General features: G+C 51.1%; 1 long non-coding RNA gene across 2 annotated transcripts; it reads left to right on the top strand.

Moving 5' to 3' along the window:
• Nucleotides 1-7,245: 7,245 nt before the first annotated feature.
• Nucleotides 7,246-12,425, top strand: LOC149124390 (uncharacterized). 2 transcript variants are annotated; one of them, XR_016214880.1, is made up of 4 exons: nt 7,246-7,365; nt 7,866-7,944; nt 11,573-11,636; nt 12,301-12,401. It is a non-coding gene; the product is annotated as an uncharacterized LOC149124390 (long non-coding RNA). The 2 variants fall into 2 exon arrangements; XR_016214881.1 differs by lacking the exon at nt 11,573-11,636 and having other exon boundaries at nt 12,301-12,425.
• The last annotated feature ends 4,566 nt before the right edge of the window (nt 12,426-16,991 follow it).

Genomic DNA, 16,991 nt, shown 5'->3' with positions numbered 1-16,991 from the left:
GATGGTGACCCTTGTGGAGGGGAGCCACACGTCCAAAGGTGAACCAGGCCGGCCACAGGGCTCACTTCCTGGAACTCCATCCCTGGGTGGCTGGAGCGGTAGGGGACACAGCCCCAGGATAAGACTGCGGGGACCTTTGGCTGCTCTCGGTGCCAGCTGCCTGGACCTTCAAGTGCAGGACAAAATGCAGGAGAGAGCCGGAAGCAGGTGCTTCTTTCAAGACACTTGCCCAGAATTGGGTAAGGATGATAGAAACCTCACTTCCCTGGCAAACTCCGGGCTGTGGGCAAAAGCTTGCATCAGAAGTCCTCCTCTGGAGAGGGAGCTGGCCAGTGAGTGCTGAGACAGGAAGGGCCACGCTCAGGAGTGGAGACAAGGCTGGGGAAATAAACGTGCAGCCACACAGGAGGTACTCGGTGGGAGGCTCAGGAAAGCCACTGGGCTGGGTCGTGAGTGTCGCCTTTCAGAGGGACACCCAGGCCTGGCTCCAGTGGAAAGAGCAAGTGTGTGGGCAGTTGTCTGGGACAGCAACTGAGGTCTCCTGCATCCCATATCGGGGCGTCTGCTTTGAGTCCCAGCTCTTCTGCTTCTGACCCACCTTCCTGCCAATGCACTCCATGGGACACAGCAGGGGATGGCCCAAGGGCTGGGGTCCCAGCCGCCCACTTGGAAGATCTGGATGGAGCTTCTGGCTTCTAGCTTGAACCTGGCCCAGCCCTAGCTGTTCAGGGAGTAAACCAGCAGATGGAAGGGCTCTCTCTCTCTGTTTTTCAAAAACATACATACATTCATTCATACATACATAAATCAGTATCCCCACCTGCTGCCTTTACATTCCCTATCTTGGCCATCGAACTAGGGACCCATTATACTGCAGGGCACTGACACTGCTCATCCAGGAAGCAGGTGTCTTTATTTAGGAGCCAAGCTATATGCTTAGGAGTTGGATGAAACACTGAGGCAAATTTTTGAATTGAATACCACCATGGAAAGGCAGCCAGAACCTATTTTCTTAAAAAAACAAAAACAAAAACAAAAAACAAAACAAAAAAAAACACCAAAACTCCTGGGGGCAGGCATTGTGGCTTAGCAGGTTAAGCTAAGCACCCATGGGATGCTGTGCTGGCATCCCGTATGGGGGCCGGTTCGAGTTCCGGCTGTTCCACTTCTGATCCAGCTCTGCTGTCTGGGAAAGCAGTAAAGGACGGCCCAAGTCTTTGGGCCGCTGCACCCGCATGGGAGACCTGGAAGACGCTTCTGGTTCCTGGCTTCAGATTGGCTCAGCTCCGGCCCTTGCAGCCATCTGGGGAGTGAACCAGCAAATGGAAGACCTCTCTCTCTCTCTCTGCCTCTGCCTCTCTGTAACTCCACCTTTCAAATAAATAAATAAAGCTTAAAAAAAAACCTCCCGAGTCGGCATTGTGGTGCCCTGGGTTAAGTCCCTGCTTGCTACACCAGCATCCAGTATGCAGCACCTGTTCGAGTCTCAGCTGCTCGGCTTCTGGTCCAGCTCCCTGCTTTGGAGGAGCGCGGGTTGTATGTGAGGCTCGGATGGCAGCAGCAAAAGGGTGATAGGTCACTTGCAGCAGGCCGGAGGGTCACTGCATGATAAGTGGCTCTCTCATCATTTGGTTAAGGATGGAGGACAGGTGAGGCCCAGGCTAGGGCCGGGAGCTCAGTAATCAAGCAGCCAGTGCTGGAAATGCTGGAGTGATGGAGCTGGAGAAGTTTCATTGTGAGAGGTAGGAGGAAAACTAGGAGAGAGCAGCAGCGCCTTTGAATCCACAGAAAGCGAGGAGTTCAAGTACGCAGGCACTTGCTGGTGGCTTCGGCAGACACAGGTGCATAACCCATGGCAGACGGCACCACAGATCCATGTGGACAGAGAGCCTTGCGGCACTGTTTGAGAAAAAAAAATCAACAAAGTCCCCCCACCCCCACCCTCCAGTCTGCTGCCCTACAACCAAATATATTTCAAACAGGTTGCCTGTCTTCCCTGGGAGTTTTTGGGTACTGCACGTTTTTAAATTGAAGTTTTGGGTTTTCTCTGCACCCTGCGGTGGGGCTCATTTCCGTGGAGAGGAAGAGATCTGTAGATAGAACTGCGTGAACTACTGTCCACGTGTCCAGAACATACATGCAGAATTACGGGGCAAGTGGCGGGCTGGGGCCAATGCTTTTCAAAGAGACCGCAGTCAAAGGGCTGCCTGTTTAGTAGGCCAAGGGCTGTGCCTGTGGACAGCACCAGACACAATGTGGCCAAGGGCTATGAAGAGGCAGCAGCAGGCACCAGGTGTGCAAAACAGTTCAGAAAAAGAATCAAGTTCACTAGTGATCAGAGGAGACTGGTGAGAGAGGCTTCCTGAGTTCTTGCCCCCCTGCCTGGGAAGCAGGCCCTCCCTGCAGGCCACGTGACGCTGTCCCACCCTTTCCAGGAGGCCATTTGGTGACCGGTGACAAGGAACTTAGAGTGCATATGCCCTTTCACCCAGTCACCTCAGTTCTAAGAAAACATTTCCTGAGAAAGTAAACAGAAATTCACAAAGGTGTTTGTCTTAGTGATGCGGTTAAAGTGACGGGAGAGAACACGTGAGAGCTGGCCACAGGGGCCGTCTGGGTGGTCCACGGTCCACGTACTGACGTGAATGCTGGCTGTGCATTAAAATAATCTGGAGAAAGGTTTCGGTGGTAGGACAAAATGCTTCTGATTCACTGTTAAAAGCGAAAAAATCAGATAAATCATGTGTTTTCACTTGTGCTTTAAACAAGCAATCAGAAAGAAATATACCAAATATTAAGAGTTTGTATCTAGGTTAGATGATTAGAAAATGCAGATAAATCATTTTACAACTAGAATTTCAATAAGAGACATGTGTTTTTATACTGTTGACTTCTGAAAATCTCTTCTTGCTGCACTTAAAAAGCCTCTTTTTTTGACTCTAAGACAACTCAATGAAAGTTAATTAACTTGAACAATAAGTTGAAATAATTAAATTGATAAGAAAACTCATTGAATTTTTACAAAGCACTAAGACCACTGCGATAATATAAATTCTGTCTACAGAGAAAATTATTTGAGTGACGGGAGCAAAGGGAGACAGGCAGGCATCGCGTGCCTGTGTAGAAAGTAGCGCATGGCTGTGTGTGTGTGTGTGTGTGTGTGTGTGTGGAGAGAGAGAGAAAATATTAGTGTGACTCCTTTATTAATATACATCAAGAGCAGTCCTCTCTCCATCTTTCTCATGTTTTGCAAATAAACAGAACAATCAAGGGACTCATACAACCCATTCCTAGGTTCCATAAATGTTATATTTGCCCATATTCAGATATATCTGATGTCCCTCTTTAACCTCTGCCCCCTTCCCAACCAGTTCCTCGTCTCCATCATCCAGCCACCGCCACACTCACACCTGCTTCTTGGTCCCTGTCCTCCGGACGCAGGAGAAGACAGCTACAGGAGCTTCCTTCGGTCATATGCCCAGGAGCGCTGCCCTCTGGACAGGCCTGTCCACGCAGACTCAGCATGGCCAAGTCTCTCAGCTCTAAGACAAGATGGGTCCTGGGGCTGCGCACTTCAGAAGGCCCCGGCACCCCATCAGAGACCGGGAAGCTCTCCCTGCTCTGCCCTGCATGGCTGTGTGAACTGGAAAAGCTTGACCAGAAGCCAGAAGCACTGGGCGGGCAGTCACAGGCCCATCGGGCTTGAGCTTAGCCAGGTAGGTGGTCTCACGTCGAGCTGCCCAGTACTGCACCTGCCCTGCACTGCTCTGCCTCTCAAACCTTCCTCCTTCTGTCTTTCACCAGCCAACTCTGAGAAGTGGTTTCCACACGTCTTCCTTTTGGCAATTGGCACTGTTGAAGAAATATGCCCAGGAGGGGCGCGGATAGGGAGATAGCTGGTCCAGTCCGATGCCAGACCGGGACTGGCGGGGAGTTAATTCCCTTGTCACCTGCCAGGTTTGTTTGTTCATTCATTCATCATAGACACTCGCCAAGCCCCCACTAAGTAGGAAGAACTCTCGTGGGCTTGGGTGATAGAATGTTGAGAAAGACACAGGCTCAGCTCCCTGCATGCCTTTTCTATCACCACTATTGCAACACATTGCAACACATTTCCTGGCTTCTGACAATGCAAAGTTATTGCCTTAGAGTTCTGCAGGTTAGAATTCCAAAGCCAAGGCGGCAGCAGGGCTGCTCCTCCCGGAGGCTTCCGGGACGAATCTGTGTCCTTACCTTTTCCAGCTTCACTGGCCACCTGCTTTCCTTGGCTTGTGACCACTTCCTGTCTGTCTAAAGCATATCACTCCCGCCCCTTGGTTCTGTCATTGCGTTGCTTTTTTTTTTCTGATTTCTGACTTATTTGCCTTCCTTGTACAAAGACCCATCCTTGGGCCCCCCTGAGATAAACTGGGATAATTTTCCCATCTCAAGATCCCTAACTGAATCCCGTCTGCAGAGTGCTTTGAGCCATGGAAAGTAACATAAGCCGAGGTTCTGGGATCTGGACATGGGCATCTTTAGGCGGCCGTCATTCTCTCTTACTTTCATGAGTGTGACAAGTTGTTCCACAAATCGGAGAGGCAGATGGCGTCACCAGGGAGGTCAGAGTCTTGGGCTAAGACGCAGAGGGAAGGGAAATTCACACGCAGGGAACAGCCCGTGGGGAGGCCTGGGCTGGGAAGTCCAGCTACGGTGTGAAGTTCTTGGGGTCATAGGAAAGAAAGGAAGGGAGAATGGCCTCAGGCCCCTGAGGAGGCGGAGGGGGCCAAGCTGTCCAGGCCTGGAGGATTTGGTTAAGGAATTCCGCCCCCTAATATCTAAGGAAGAGTGGAACCAGGGAGAATAGACTGGCCTGTGTTTTGAAGCTTCTCTCTGGCTGCACCACTTGGAGGGGGGCCCTGGGAGGAAATTCTACCCGTGGACTCTGGAATGGATGGTGTAACAACCCCACAGGGGTGCCTGAGTCCTAATCGCAGGTCCCATGACATGGCAAGGTAGCCCACGGGATGGTGATCGCTAACAGTGAAGTTAAAAAAGACATGGTGCCCAGGACTAACCAGGGGGGCCCAGGGTGATCACCGGTCTTAGGTGCAGTCGACGGAGCCAGGAGAGTCAAGGTCGCATCGAGGTGACACAAGGAAGGTTTGACCACCACCAGGTGCTGGCACTGAAGATGAGACCAGCAGCCGCGGGAGGTGGCCAGCCCCTACAAGCTGGAAAACCCGGCCAGGAATCAGAACCTCCAGCAGGGAGTGCAGCCCTGGGGACAGCACTTGAGTGAGTGACACTCAGTTTGCACTTCTGACCCCAGAAGTATAGGATAATGAATTGTTGGGGTTTGAAGCCAGAAACTTTGTGGGCCTCTGTTACAATAGCCACAGAAAGTTAATAGGGCTTGGAAGTGTAAGAAGACATTGGGGATTTAAATGGGGGGCAGGACAGAGTTAGAGGGGACTTGGCCCATTGCTCTTTTATTTCTTGACAGATTTTTGTTTTTGAAAGGCAGAGTTACAGAGAGAGAGAGATCTTCCATCCGCATGTTCACTGCCCAAATGGCCGCTATAGACAGAGCTGGGTGGATCTGAAGCCAGGAGCCAGGAACTTCTTCCAGGTCATCCAGGTGAGTGGCAAGGGCTCAAGGACTTGGACCATCCTCCACTGCCTTCCCAGGCACATTAGCAGGGAACTGGACCGCAAGTGGAGAAGCTGGGACTCACACTGGTGCCCGTGTGGGATGCCAGCACCACCACAATGCTAGTCCCACTCTGATTTTCCATTATGTATATATGGATATTACATACATAATATGTAATACATATAAATATTTTATGTAATATATGCTTTGTCATTGGAGAGGCAGAGGTCTCTCATCCTCTGGTTCATTCCTCAGATTCCTGCAACAGCTGGGGCAGGGCGGAGTGGAAGCTGGGAGCCAGGGACTCAAGCCGGGTCTTCGACACAGATGGCAGGGATCCAACCAGTTGAACCATCACCTCTGCCTCACAGGGTCCACATCATCAGGATGCTGGAATCAGGAGTTGGAGCTGGGAATTTTTTTTTTTTTAAAAAGACTTATTTATTTGGGGCCAGTGCTGTGGCACCGTAGGTTAATCCTCCACCTGCAGCGCCGGCATCCAATGTGGGCACTGCAAGTCTTGGTTGCTCCTCTTACAATCCAGCTCTCTGCTGTGGCCTGGGAAAGTGGTGGAAGATGGCCCAGGTGCTTGGGCCCCTGCACCCAGGTGGGAGACCAGGCAGAGGCACCTGGCTTCTGGCTTTGGATAGGCACAGCTCCAGCCGTCGTGGCCATTTGGGGAGCGAACCAGCAGAAGGAAGACCTTTCTCTGTCTCTCCCTCTCACTGTCTGTAACTCTACCTCTCAAATAAATAAATAATCTTTTAAAAAATATTTATTTGTTTGAAATGCAAGTTATGGGGAGTGGGGAACAATTGGTCTTCCGTTCACTGATTCACTTCCCAAACGGCCACAACGACCAGGGCTGGGCCAGGTTGAAGTCAGAAGCCTGGAGCTCCATTTGGTTATCCCACGTGGGTGGGTGCAGTAGCCCAAGCACTTGAGCCATCATCTGCTGCTTCCCCAGGTGCATTAGTAGGGAGCTGGATTAGACGTGGAGCAGCTGGGACTCGAACCAATGCCCATGTGGAATGCGCCACACGCAGACTCCCTCCCACCTGTTCCTTCATTCAGGGAAGTCAGGATGAGGGGAGATGAGAGATGGGGCAGACAGAAAGGAGAGCGTGCCTTCTCCAGCCCAAGGCAACCTGTGGTCCTAGAAACCAGCTCCTTAAGCACAGGTAGCCAGGAAGTGATTCCAAGCTCTGGGGTGTGGTCCTCGCTGATGTCTGTGTTGTCAACACTCCCCCTACAACCAGCACTCAGCTTCTTACGTGCCATGGCTGAACGCGGAGTTGGGAGCAGGTGGGGAGCCGTGCAGCTCTGGGAGTCAGAGCGGGAGGGGAGGGTGGCCATGACCTTGTGCTCAGGTTGGGTTGCATGCTGGGAAAACCCAGGTGTGTCCCAGAGTGTTGATGGCATCACATCCCTGAGCTCGTCAATCATAGGAAAACAGGGATCTCAGAGCTACAGAGGACGGAAAAGCAACAAACACTTTCGCCGCCGTGCGATTAATTTGAAAGTGCAGACAGTGTGCTAAGTGCTTTCTCACTTCCCTTTTAACCCGTGCCGTCCCTTCTCGCAGGTGTTATTATTTCTCTTAGGAAATTGAGGCTCAGAGAAATGCTGAGTGATTGACCCAGAACAGGATTCAAAGCAGGATGGCCCGTGAACAAACCCGTGCTGTCTTCAACCCGAGGGCTCCAGGGGCCACGTGGAATTCAGGTCAGGTGAGCTCATCGGTGATGAGGCAGGGAGGGAGGAACAGGGCTGGGGAGGCCTGTGCTGCCCATTTCCCCATACCCCCTAGCCTCTCAAAAGAAGCCAGAAAGCTGGATTTTGAGTGAAGCTTCCCTCTCTTTAACATATTGTGACTTAAAACCCGACGCTGGCTCAAAAGACCCCTTTGCGGGTCAGCCCCCAGCTGGAGCGGCACTTTGCCGGGTGGGCGTGCTGATTGGAAGCCTGTTCAGCTGTGTGCTGGGAGGCGAGGGTTTCTTTCCTCGCATAGCAAGAGTCCAGGGCTTGGGCGCCTTCCCGCTGCTGTCAGAGGCCTGGGCTGGGTGTATCTTTGTGCTCCACTCTCTCGAGGAAGCAGCGAACAAAGTCCTCAGTGTGTGCAAGCAAGGCACCTTCTGGGATGTGGTGGGTGGAAGCTGGCTTGTGTTGTTCTTGGGGCAACCCCTCCGTGGTAACTGCTAAGGATGGACGCCATTGTCCCCTTTGAAAGCGTTTGCTTCCGAGCCGCTCTGAGCCAAGAGGAATCTGGATGCTGGCTTCGGCTCCGCAGAGGTGAAGCACCTCTCCAGGTAAAATGAGGAATGTTCTAAGCTCTTCTCTGGCCTTGGCTGTTCCCAGACGTCCTCTTCCCTCCCCTGATGCCAAGACCTTCTGACGTAGTGGTGACTCCCAGATCCCGGGCGTGGACAGGGGCGAGGCTGGCCTGGGAGAGGGCACTGGGGGCAGTCAGTGTGGAGTGACAGCTCTTCTGGGGTTTGTGGACTTCTGGGGACATGGGGGCAGGTGGAGTTTCCATTGTACCTTACAGTGTGTCTCTTCCCTTCTTCACGCAGCTCTATGTTAACACGGACTCTTTGCTTTTTACTATTCTAGGCTAAGTTCCCCAAAATAGTGCGACAGGGAGAAAAGCTCTCCTCCCCACCTCCTCCCTCCCCCATGCAGCTCCAGGTCTTTTGTTTCAGCTGCAAGTTCCATGAAAGGTATCTTCTTGCTTTCTCCCAGTGAGTGGGAGGAGCTGCGGAAGATGTTAATTCACACACATCAAAGAGGCACACTTTCATTTGGTTGCATGAAAGAGCTTTAGTCTGATCAATTAGCATTCTTCAGAGAGAGGTTGAAAAGAAAAGAAATTGCCAGGCTAAGGAACAGCTTCCTAGCTTTCAGAATGTGAATGACTTTCTCCACCATCTTGAGGCTGGTGGACCCACTAGAACTCATGGGCAGGTTTATCACAGCCCCAGGCGGGTGGCAGGTGGAGCTGTCACAGCTGGGCAATGCTTGGGTCTGCGTATTCTCTGTTCTGTCGTTGTCATTGCCGCCTCGGCGAGCGTTGCTCAGTTGAACCCAGGTTGGAACTCAGTCTCTGGCGCATACAGCTGGGTGATGTCCCAGAAACACCTGGTCAGAAGCAGTCCTCCCGGTGAGCTTTGACGTGGTGGAAGAGTTTTGTTAGGAAATGCTCCCTGGAGGAGCCAGTAGGGGGCTAGGAGAGTGGGGCCAGGCCTGGGGCACGACATGCAGCTTTGCGCAGAGTGGCCTGGGGGCGGGAGTAAAGGCTCCTGCATAGCTCACTGAACTGGAGATTTGGGGGTCAGAGTGTCTGCCAGTGCTAAGTGACCTGGGACATTTATAAACCCCTCCATGCAACAGTCTTGGGCCAAGCATTGCCCCAGCAGAACTAAATTCCCTGGCACCCAGGCCCTCCTGTGGGTAGATAAAGTGGACTCCTTTAGTCCAAGGGCAACTATTCCAAAAATGACATGGGGGCTGGCTGTTGGGAGTGAAGGCACTAGAAAGGCCCTGGCCATGGCTCCTACTAGCAGCCTCAAGCAGTTGACTTAGGTCTGTGTGATCCATGTGGAATATGGAGATTGGCAGATGATGAAATAAGATGATAGACACCTGTGAGGCACCCAGACCCTTAGGGCTCTCATTGGATCGTGAGCGTGCTGAACAGTGGCCTGTTAGGTCAACCCCGGGTTGGGGGTGGCACAGAGGACCTACCCCCTTCCGCCTGCCTCCGTGGAAGCCATGACTAATCAATCATGGCATTCTTGCCCCTAAAGGATCCTTGTCCTTGTCCTCCTCCTCATCGGGGCTGAAATCCTGGCAGGCGTCATCAGTCTATACCTGAACTGGATGAGAAATGAAGCCATTTGAAGTAATGGGAAAAACGGCCCATGCAGGTGGCCACTTTGGCTCCCTGAGCCTCCCAGCATGGCCCCTTCAGCGTGCTCTCTGCTCATTTTAAGGATGTGGACACTACGATGTTTCTGCCGTGGCCTTCTGGGGCTGTCTAGCTCAGAGAATTGCAACATGGATCACTGTTCAATGAACGTGTACTGTATGCCACACACCACGCTGTAGCCCTGATGGGTGTGTGTTTCCCATGCTCCCAGTATTTTGGGAGGCAGGAACCGTTTGCCTCATTTTGGGATTTGCCCCCCAGGGATACTGAATTTACAGGGTGCATTTGTCTGTTTTCTGTTACTATAACAAAATATCTCAGGCTGGGTAACTTAATAAAGAAAAGAAGGTTGTTTCGTTCATGGTTCTAGAGGTTCAAGGGCGGAGTGCCCTTGTCAGCCAGGTTCCAGTGAGGGCCACATGGCAGATGGCATCGAGTTGCCAGGTGCGTGTGACAGGGAGAGGTTACATGGTGACCTAGGAAGCCCAGTGTGGCCAGGGAGTGGTCAGGCTCGCTCCCATTATGGCAATCCTCTCGGAAGAACTAACCTGTGGTCCCATGAGCATCGCCCTAATTCCTTCTAAGGGCTGTGCACCCAGTGACCCCCCTCCACCCTGAAGATCATACCACCTCAATACCACCACAGCAAGGACCAAGCCACCAGCACAGGAATCCCTGGGCACACGAACCCCATCCAAGCCCTAGCAGAGGCATAAGCAGCGTGTCTGTCCACCTCCCTGCCCCATATTCTGAATCACATGTGACCCCCCATTCATTCTTACACGGAACCTATGTGTATCCTTGGTGCATGTCAGACTTTATACTAATCATTTGCTTACCTGTCTGCAAGACGTCGTAAAAGTTAAACCTTCCAGGTGAGCTCTTCTTGCTTTTCCTCCACAAAAGGGTTTTAAAACAGCAATTTCCAGAGCCATTGCCTTTGATTTGCTTCTTTTACCACCTGCCCTCCGCCCTCATGGCTTGTGCTTGACCGTGGGTCCAGCTCTTTATGTCCAGAGGCTGCAGAACAGAATCCTGCAGGTCTCACACCGTGGACCCTCTCTGCAATGACTCTCCTGTCAGAGTCCTAATCCCAGGTCACAGGGTTTTTGAACTCCCTCCTCTCTCAGAGCTCTTCCGCAAATGATCCTTGATGTGTATTCAGCCACCAGTGCAAGGACGGGGGACAAGAGCTCACTGCTGCTGCCTCATTGGTCCCTGGAGAGTGCAGAATAACCGCGGGTAGAGCAGCAGCTCTGCCGTCCACAGTAGCCCCTTTCCTGCAGACTCATTGGTGCAAGCATCTGCTCATCAGGTAGCAGCAGCAGCCAGCTCACGCATCTTATTTTTCTCTTCCCTTGGACACCAACTACTGAGATTCCTGCACTTTCTCAATCTTTTGCCAAAGATATTTCCATAGTGCACCAAAGTGCATTGCAGATTGGGCTATTTTTAGTAAACATCCTACGGAATACGATGACTAAGACAAGGTACCTGACCACTTGGAAGCCAGGTTTGCAACCAAACAACTGGCTCTTGTGCCATGGAGGTGAGTTCACAAGTAGTGATGTCCCTGGACATGTCTGGCCCCATCACATTCCTCGTTATTGGCACAAGTCTTCCCTGTCTGGGGCAGCCTGGGAAGGGTGCCCATGGCACTGTGTGACGTCGCATGAGACTATGAAATTCACTTGGATTAAGGTGCTCCCTGGGAGGCTTACCTGCCTCACCCCCTCTCCAAATGGGAAGTGTTTTTGAACTTGCTTGCTTGTGGACCATCATTGCATCTGGGATGTGTTAGCAAGGACTAGGCAAAAGACTGCCCTAACCCTTTGGTTGCAAACTCATGAGGTGGCAACACCAGGCTTGACTGGTAGACAGCTAGAGGAGAAAGAGGTGGCGCACATAGAGAAATGGCTTGCAGATTATTCCTGGTGCAGTCATATGCTCTCCCCCTGGCAAGAGGTGAGCATATAATCACTGAAGCGTTTGCATGTCTGTGCTTTTAGATACTGATACATGGCAGAAGCTTTGGAAGTGTTGTGTTGGAAGAAGGCTGTGTGTGCCTGGAAGGTAAAGAGCTGGTGTGGAGTGGGCAGCGTCCCTGACCTCGCTTGTCTCAACCACTTCCAAACAAGCCACCACCTTGCTCACTGAGCAAAAACAGATCCGTCTGCTTTTCTCTCAGGACTTTGAACCAGGGATTCAGACTTGGTCATCTGTGGCTGGTAAAGCCAAGGATCTTGTTTCAGGGACCTGGACAAGGCCAGCCAGCAGAGAAGGGGATAAGGCTAGGAGGAAGCAAACGAGAGGCTGGCAGGCTCCCTGAGTGCCTTGTTGGCCCTGGTCCTGCACGGTGGCCTTTCTCCTCCTGCTGCTGTTCCCTCTGGTGGCCCCTTCCTTCCCTTAAACTCCCATCCCTCATGGGTGAGAAGCCTGACTCTTGTAATACTGACTAGGGCGAATGCCAGGGCATTTGGATAATAGCTTCCCTGGCCCCCAAAGGCCTATGTATTAAAGGGTTGGTCCCTAAGGTCTTATGTTAATGGTTGATGGATTAAGGGTGGGTATTTAACCCAATCACTGTATGTGAAAGTGGGGGGTTTTGGCAAGTGATTAGATTAGATTAGCTCATTAGTGTGGTGCCCCATGTTGCAACTGCTATGGCTTTATGAGGAGAGACCACAGAGACAGAAATGACCAGTTGGTTCCCTTTGTCTCTTTCCTGGCTCGCCAGTGATCCTTTCTCTGTGCCTGCTCTGCCATTGTCGTCATCCAGCCTCACTAGACAACTGAACCAGTGGAGCCACCCAATCTTGGCCTGTGAACCTCCAAAACCATGAGCCAAACTGAACCCCTTTCCTTCCTAAGTAGCTTGTCTTAGGCAGTTTGTTGCAGGGGGGAAAAATGAACACAAACACACTTCCAGCTTCCGAGTGCGGGACTGTGGTGCCTTTACTCTCTTCCTCACCTTCCGTTCTGACCATGCAGGAACTGGCTGGCTCCCAGTGGCTGGTTCAACAAACTGTGTGCCTCTCTCCAGCCACATCATTCTTCCTGTGAATCGACTGTCACATAACAGGGGCCCATAGTAGTCAAACCATGTTGTCCTGAGCACTCTCATACTCGATCAGGCACAGAGGTACAGAAGTACAGCTATTTAGTGTGTCGAATTCTGACCTCTGTTGACCTACAGTGAAAAACACCATCCTCAAAACCTTGTAGAGACCTCAGTCATCCACATTACAAATGCAGGCGTTACGATTACCATATGAAACAAGACAAACCCATGTGGGTTATGATAACGTTTCTTGATCCTTGGAGCCTGAACTCCATGGTGAGGGCTTGAGGCCCAGTGATCTGGGAGCATTCTGCAGACTGCTGTGGGGACTAAGTGACAACGTATATACTCACCAAGCTGGGGACTGGGTTCTTAGCACATGTGAGCTACTAGGATTTTGCACCATCAGAATAGCGGTTGGTTGTTGACTGTGTATCACTTACGGTGTTCAGCACTCAAACCAAAGAAGGATTGTCTTCTTCCCACGAGGGAGACTGAGGGTCAGAACGGGTTCCTTGAGAAACCCTTCGCAGCTGCACGCTCGTGATACACTCTGGTGTTTCCTGATTTTATTTTTCTCATTTGAGTCTTGTCTTAAACCGTTCGATGCCCAGCCTAATCCTACTCCACCCTTCGCCACAGTTTGAAACGTATTTGCTGCGTGCTCTTCCATGCCAGTGGCTTTCCAAGCATTCATGGAAAATGGAATCAAAACGTGAGTTTATTGGAACTTTTCTGGAATCTGTGCCCACAGAGGGTCTTCAAAATGGCACCAAACTGCATCTTATTTAAAAAATGATGGCTTTCAAAGTTTTTACTAAGTTAAAATAAGCTTACCTTTTTTTTTTTTTTATTTTTTGACAGGCAGAGTGGACAGTGAGAGAGAGAGAGAGAAAGGTCTTCCTTTGCCATTGGTTCACCCTCCAATGGCCACCGCGGCCGGCGTGCTGCAGCCAGCGCACCGCGCTGATCCGATGGCAAGAGCCAGGTACATATCCTGGTCTCCCATGGGGTGCAGGGCCCAAGGACTTGGGCCATCCTCCACTGCACTCCCTGGCCACAGCAGAGAGCTGGCCTGGAAGAGGGGCAACCAGGACAGAATCCGGCACCCCGACCGGGACTAGAACCTGGTGTGCTGATGCTGCAAGGCGGAGGATTAGCCTAGTGAGCCACGGCGCCGGCCATAAGCTTATCTTTTGATTGCATTTTCCAAGAACATTTTGAAGAAATAATTTGCATCCACAGTTTGTGGAAGACGGCATGAAAAGGTAATATGCATTTCCCTGAACTTTGGGCTGCGCCTTTTTACAGACTTCTGTCTTGTGTCTGTTTTTAATTTACGTGGTAGTGTTTCGCTATTAGCCTCATTTTAGTTCCTGCTTGCGCCTCTCTGCACGTTGGGTTATAGGTTCTACTGTATTTTTGAGTTGCTCCAAAGCGCGTTGCCACAGCTTATGTGTGCATTTCCCAGACTGCCTCCAACTCTCCAGCACAAAAACACCACAAGCAACCACCTGGTGCTCTGTGAACATTGCCATGGGGTTGACGGACCGGGCTAGGAGTGCTGGGAGACGAAGCCAGTGGGTTCTGGATTTTGCAAAATTCTAGAAAATCTCGGGAGGTGATTCCAGCTCATCGCTCCTAGCAGGGTGGGGTCCCCACCTCCCCTCATTGATAACTTTCCCTCTTCTGCTGGGTGTAACAGGACATCTCGTTTGCAGTGAATTCCTCTGGTCACCTCTGATCTGGCATGTTCCTTCAGAGACATGCTGGCCATTTGGCTTTTTCCTGTGCATCCCTTCTTTGCCACTTTCTGAGTATTTATTCCGCGGGAAGGTGTTTGCTGCTGTTGGTTTGTCATTGATGTGGTGTACTTGACATCCTGGGAAGTCACACCTGGATTCTCAGTGTTGCAGACGGCATCTCACGCTTGGTTGTTGGGCTAGAAATTCTCCCTCGTGCCGTTCACCAGTTGGATGTGTCATTTCTTTTTTTTTTTTTTTTTGACAGTCATATGTATTAGCAAGCACATGTTCTGTGCTTGTCTTCATTTGTTTCCCCCTGAAGCTGACCCTGAGACAAGGAAATTGGTGTACGTGGTTTATCTGAGCAAGAAAGGCAATTCAGGAAAGTAAGCCAAGGGAGCTGTGGAAGGGGCATCAGCCAAGATCCAGCATGTCAGCAAGCAAGTGGCCACTCTGGGTGACTATAGCTTGATCGTGCTGGAGGATTCTGGGAGCCAGGGTGGACCTGAGAGGTCCTACCGGGAGGCAGAGGAGCTGGGGTATTCGTCCATTGACCCTGTCAGTCCTTAGTTGCAGGCATCTGAGGACGTTGAACACCCAGCACTTCAGGCTTAGCAAAGCACTCTGGGTGCTTGTTGTCCCCAACTGTCCCCACCCCTACGCCCAGACAGGTCCTGAACTAATGAGGGTGAGGGGGTGGGGGATACAGGCAGGTGCTGCGAGGACCTGTTACTGTGCTTCTAGCACATTCTCCATGCCCAAAGGTAAAGCAGAACAAGCAAGACGCATAGCAGGAACTCTCATACGCAGGCCTGACTACTCCCATCTTTCAGGTGTGGAATGAAGGGTTAGAGGCACAGTTGAGGTGATTCAAGGAGAAACGTGCGGCAGAGCTGCCGGGGGGCTGATAAGAGGCAGAGTGCAGCACAGGGCTCCAGAGTCCTACCCAGGAACCTGCATGCATTCTTGTGTCTCTGTTGCAACTTCAGTCAACACTTCGCAACTTGAAACACAACACTGGCGTCTCACACAGCTTCTGTGAGCCTGGAAACCCAGGGGGCTTGGCCGGCTGCCTGGTTCTGGTTCAGGGTCTCTGAAAAGGTTCCAGCTGGGGCCAGCGCTGTGGTATAGCAGGTAAAGCCACCGCCTTGAGTACCACATCCCATATGGACGCCGGTTCGAGTCCTGGCTGCTCTACTTCTGATCCAGTTCTCTGCTGTGGCCTGGGAAAGCAGTGGAAGGTGGCCCAAGTTTTTGGGGTCCCTGTACCCATGTGGGAGACCTGGAAGTAGCTCCTAGTTTCAGATAGGCCCAGCTCTGGCCATTGTGGCCATTTGGGGAATGAACCAGCAGATGGAAGACCTCTTTGTCTGCCTCTCTGTAACTCTGCCTTTCAAATAAATAAATAAATCTTAAAAAAAAAAAAAATCCCAGCCAGGAAGGCAGTCAATCCACTTTCAAGCTCACTCCTATGGGAGAGTTTAAAAGTCCCATGGAAAAGTGGAATTAAAAAATGTTTATGTTGGTACAAATTTTTTTTGACAATTGATGCATAGTTTCTTCATAATACACATTTCCCATAAACCTTTCAGACTCCTCTTATGCATGGATTTCAAACCTTTTTTTTTGCATCAAAATACCTTAAATTAGAAAGTGGAGGAAGTAAGGGGGGAAGAAGGGTTGGGTGGGAAGTATCATTATGTTCTCAATACTATGTGTGCACTGGGTAGCATGACGGCAGCACAGTTAAGCTGCTTCCTGCAGTGCCAACATCCCATGTGGGCACTGGTTCAAGTCCTGGCTGCTCCACTTTTGATCCAGCTCCCTGCTAATGTGCCTGGGAAAGCAGCAGAAGATGGCCCAAGTGCTGGGGCCTCTGCACCCATGTGGGAGACCCAGAAGGTTCTCCTGGTTTTAGCCTGGCCCATTCCTGATCGTTGTAGCTGTTTGGGGAATAAACCAGCAGCTAGAAGACCTCTCTCTCTGTCTCTCTCTATCTTTGTAGCCTTGCCTTTCAAATAAATAAACAAATCTTTAAGAAAAATCATATGTGCATATGAAATTTGTTGCCTTTATATAAATAAAAAATTAAAAAGAAAATGAAAAGAATTTTTAAAATTTACTTACCTGAAAGGCAGAGAGAAAAACAGACACAGAGCTCCCAGCTATTAGTTTGGTCCCTAGATGTCTGCAACAGCCAGGGTCAAATCCTGGTGCTAGAAACGTGTCCTAGGTCTCTGATGTAGGTGGAAGGAAGGTCCCAGGATCTGCATTACCAGGAAGCTGGAGTTAGGAGCCAGAGTTGGAATTTGAACCCATGCACTCTGATGTAGGATGCAGGGGACCCCAGTGGCACCTTAACCACCAGGCCAAATGCCCCCCTCCTGATGTTCTTGATCACCTTGGAGCTCATACTGAAGGTCAAGCCTTCAGCAGCATCATTGAAAACAGACCCGATCATGTAGCAACAAAGGATTTTCCTGGTGACACCCAGCATGGCCCTTTGCCCGTGGATGGCGTTCCCCCACAGGGAGCACTTGTGAAATCGTAGCACTTTGCCTCTCACTGAAAGCCAGGGCAGGCCTGTGGTCGGGGATGTGCTGTTAATTGCTAAACAGTGTA

This window comes from Oryctolagus cuniculus, chromosome 10, assembly GCF_051225735.1.
Source record: "Oryctolagus cuniculus isolate XC-2025 breed Fujian yellow rabbit chromosome 10, ASM5122573v1, whole genome shotgun sequence".
In the NCBI taxonomy this organism is placed as follows: Eukaryota; Metazoa; Chordata; class Mammalia; order Lagomorpha; family Leporidae; genus Oryctolagus; species Oryctolagus cuniculus.
The sequence above is the reverse complement of the archived record's forward strand: the minus strand, read 5'-3'. Positions and strand labels throughout refer to the sequence as shown.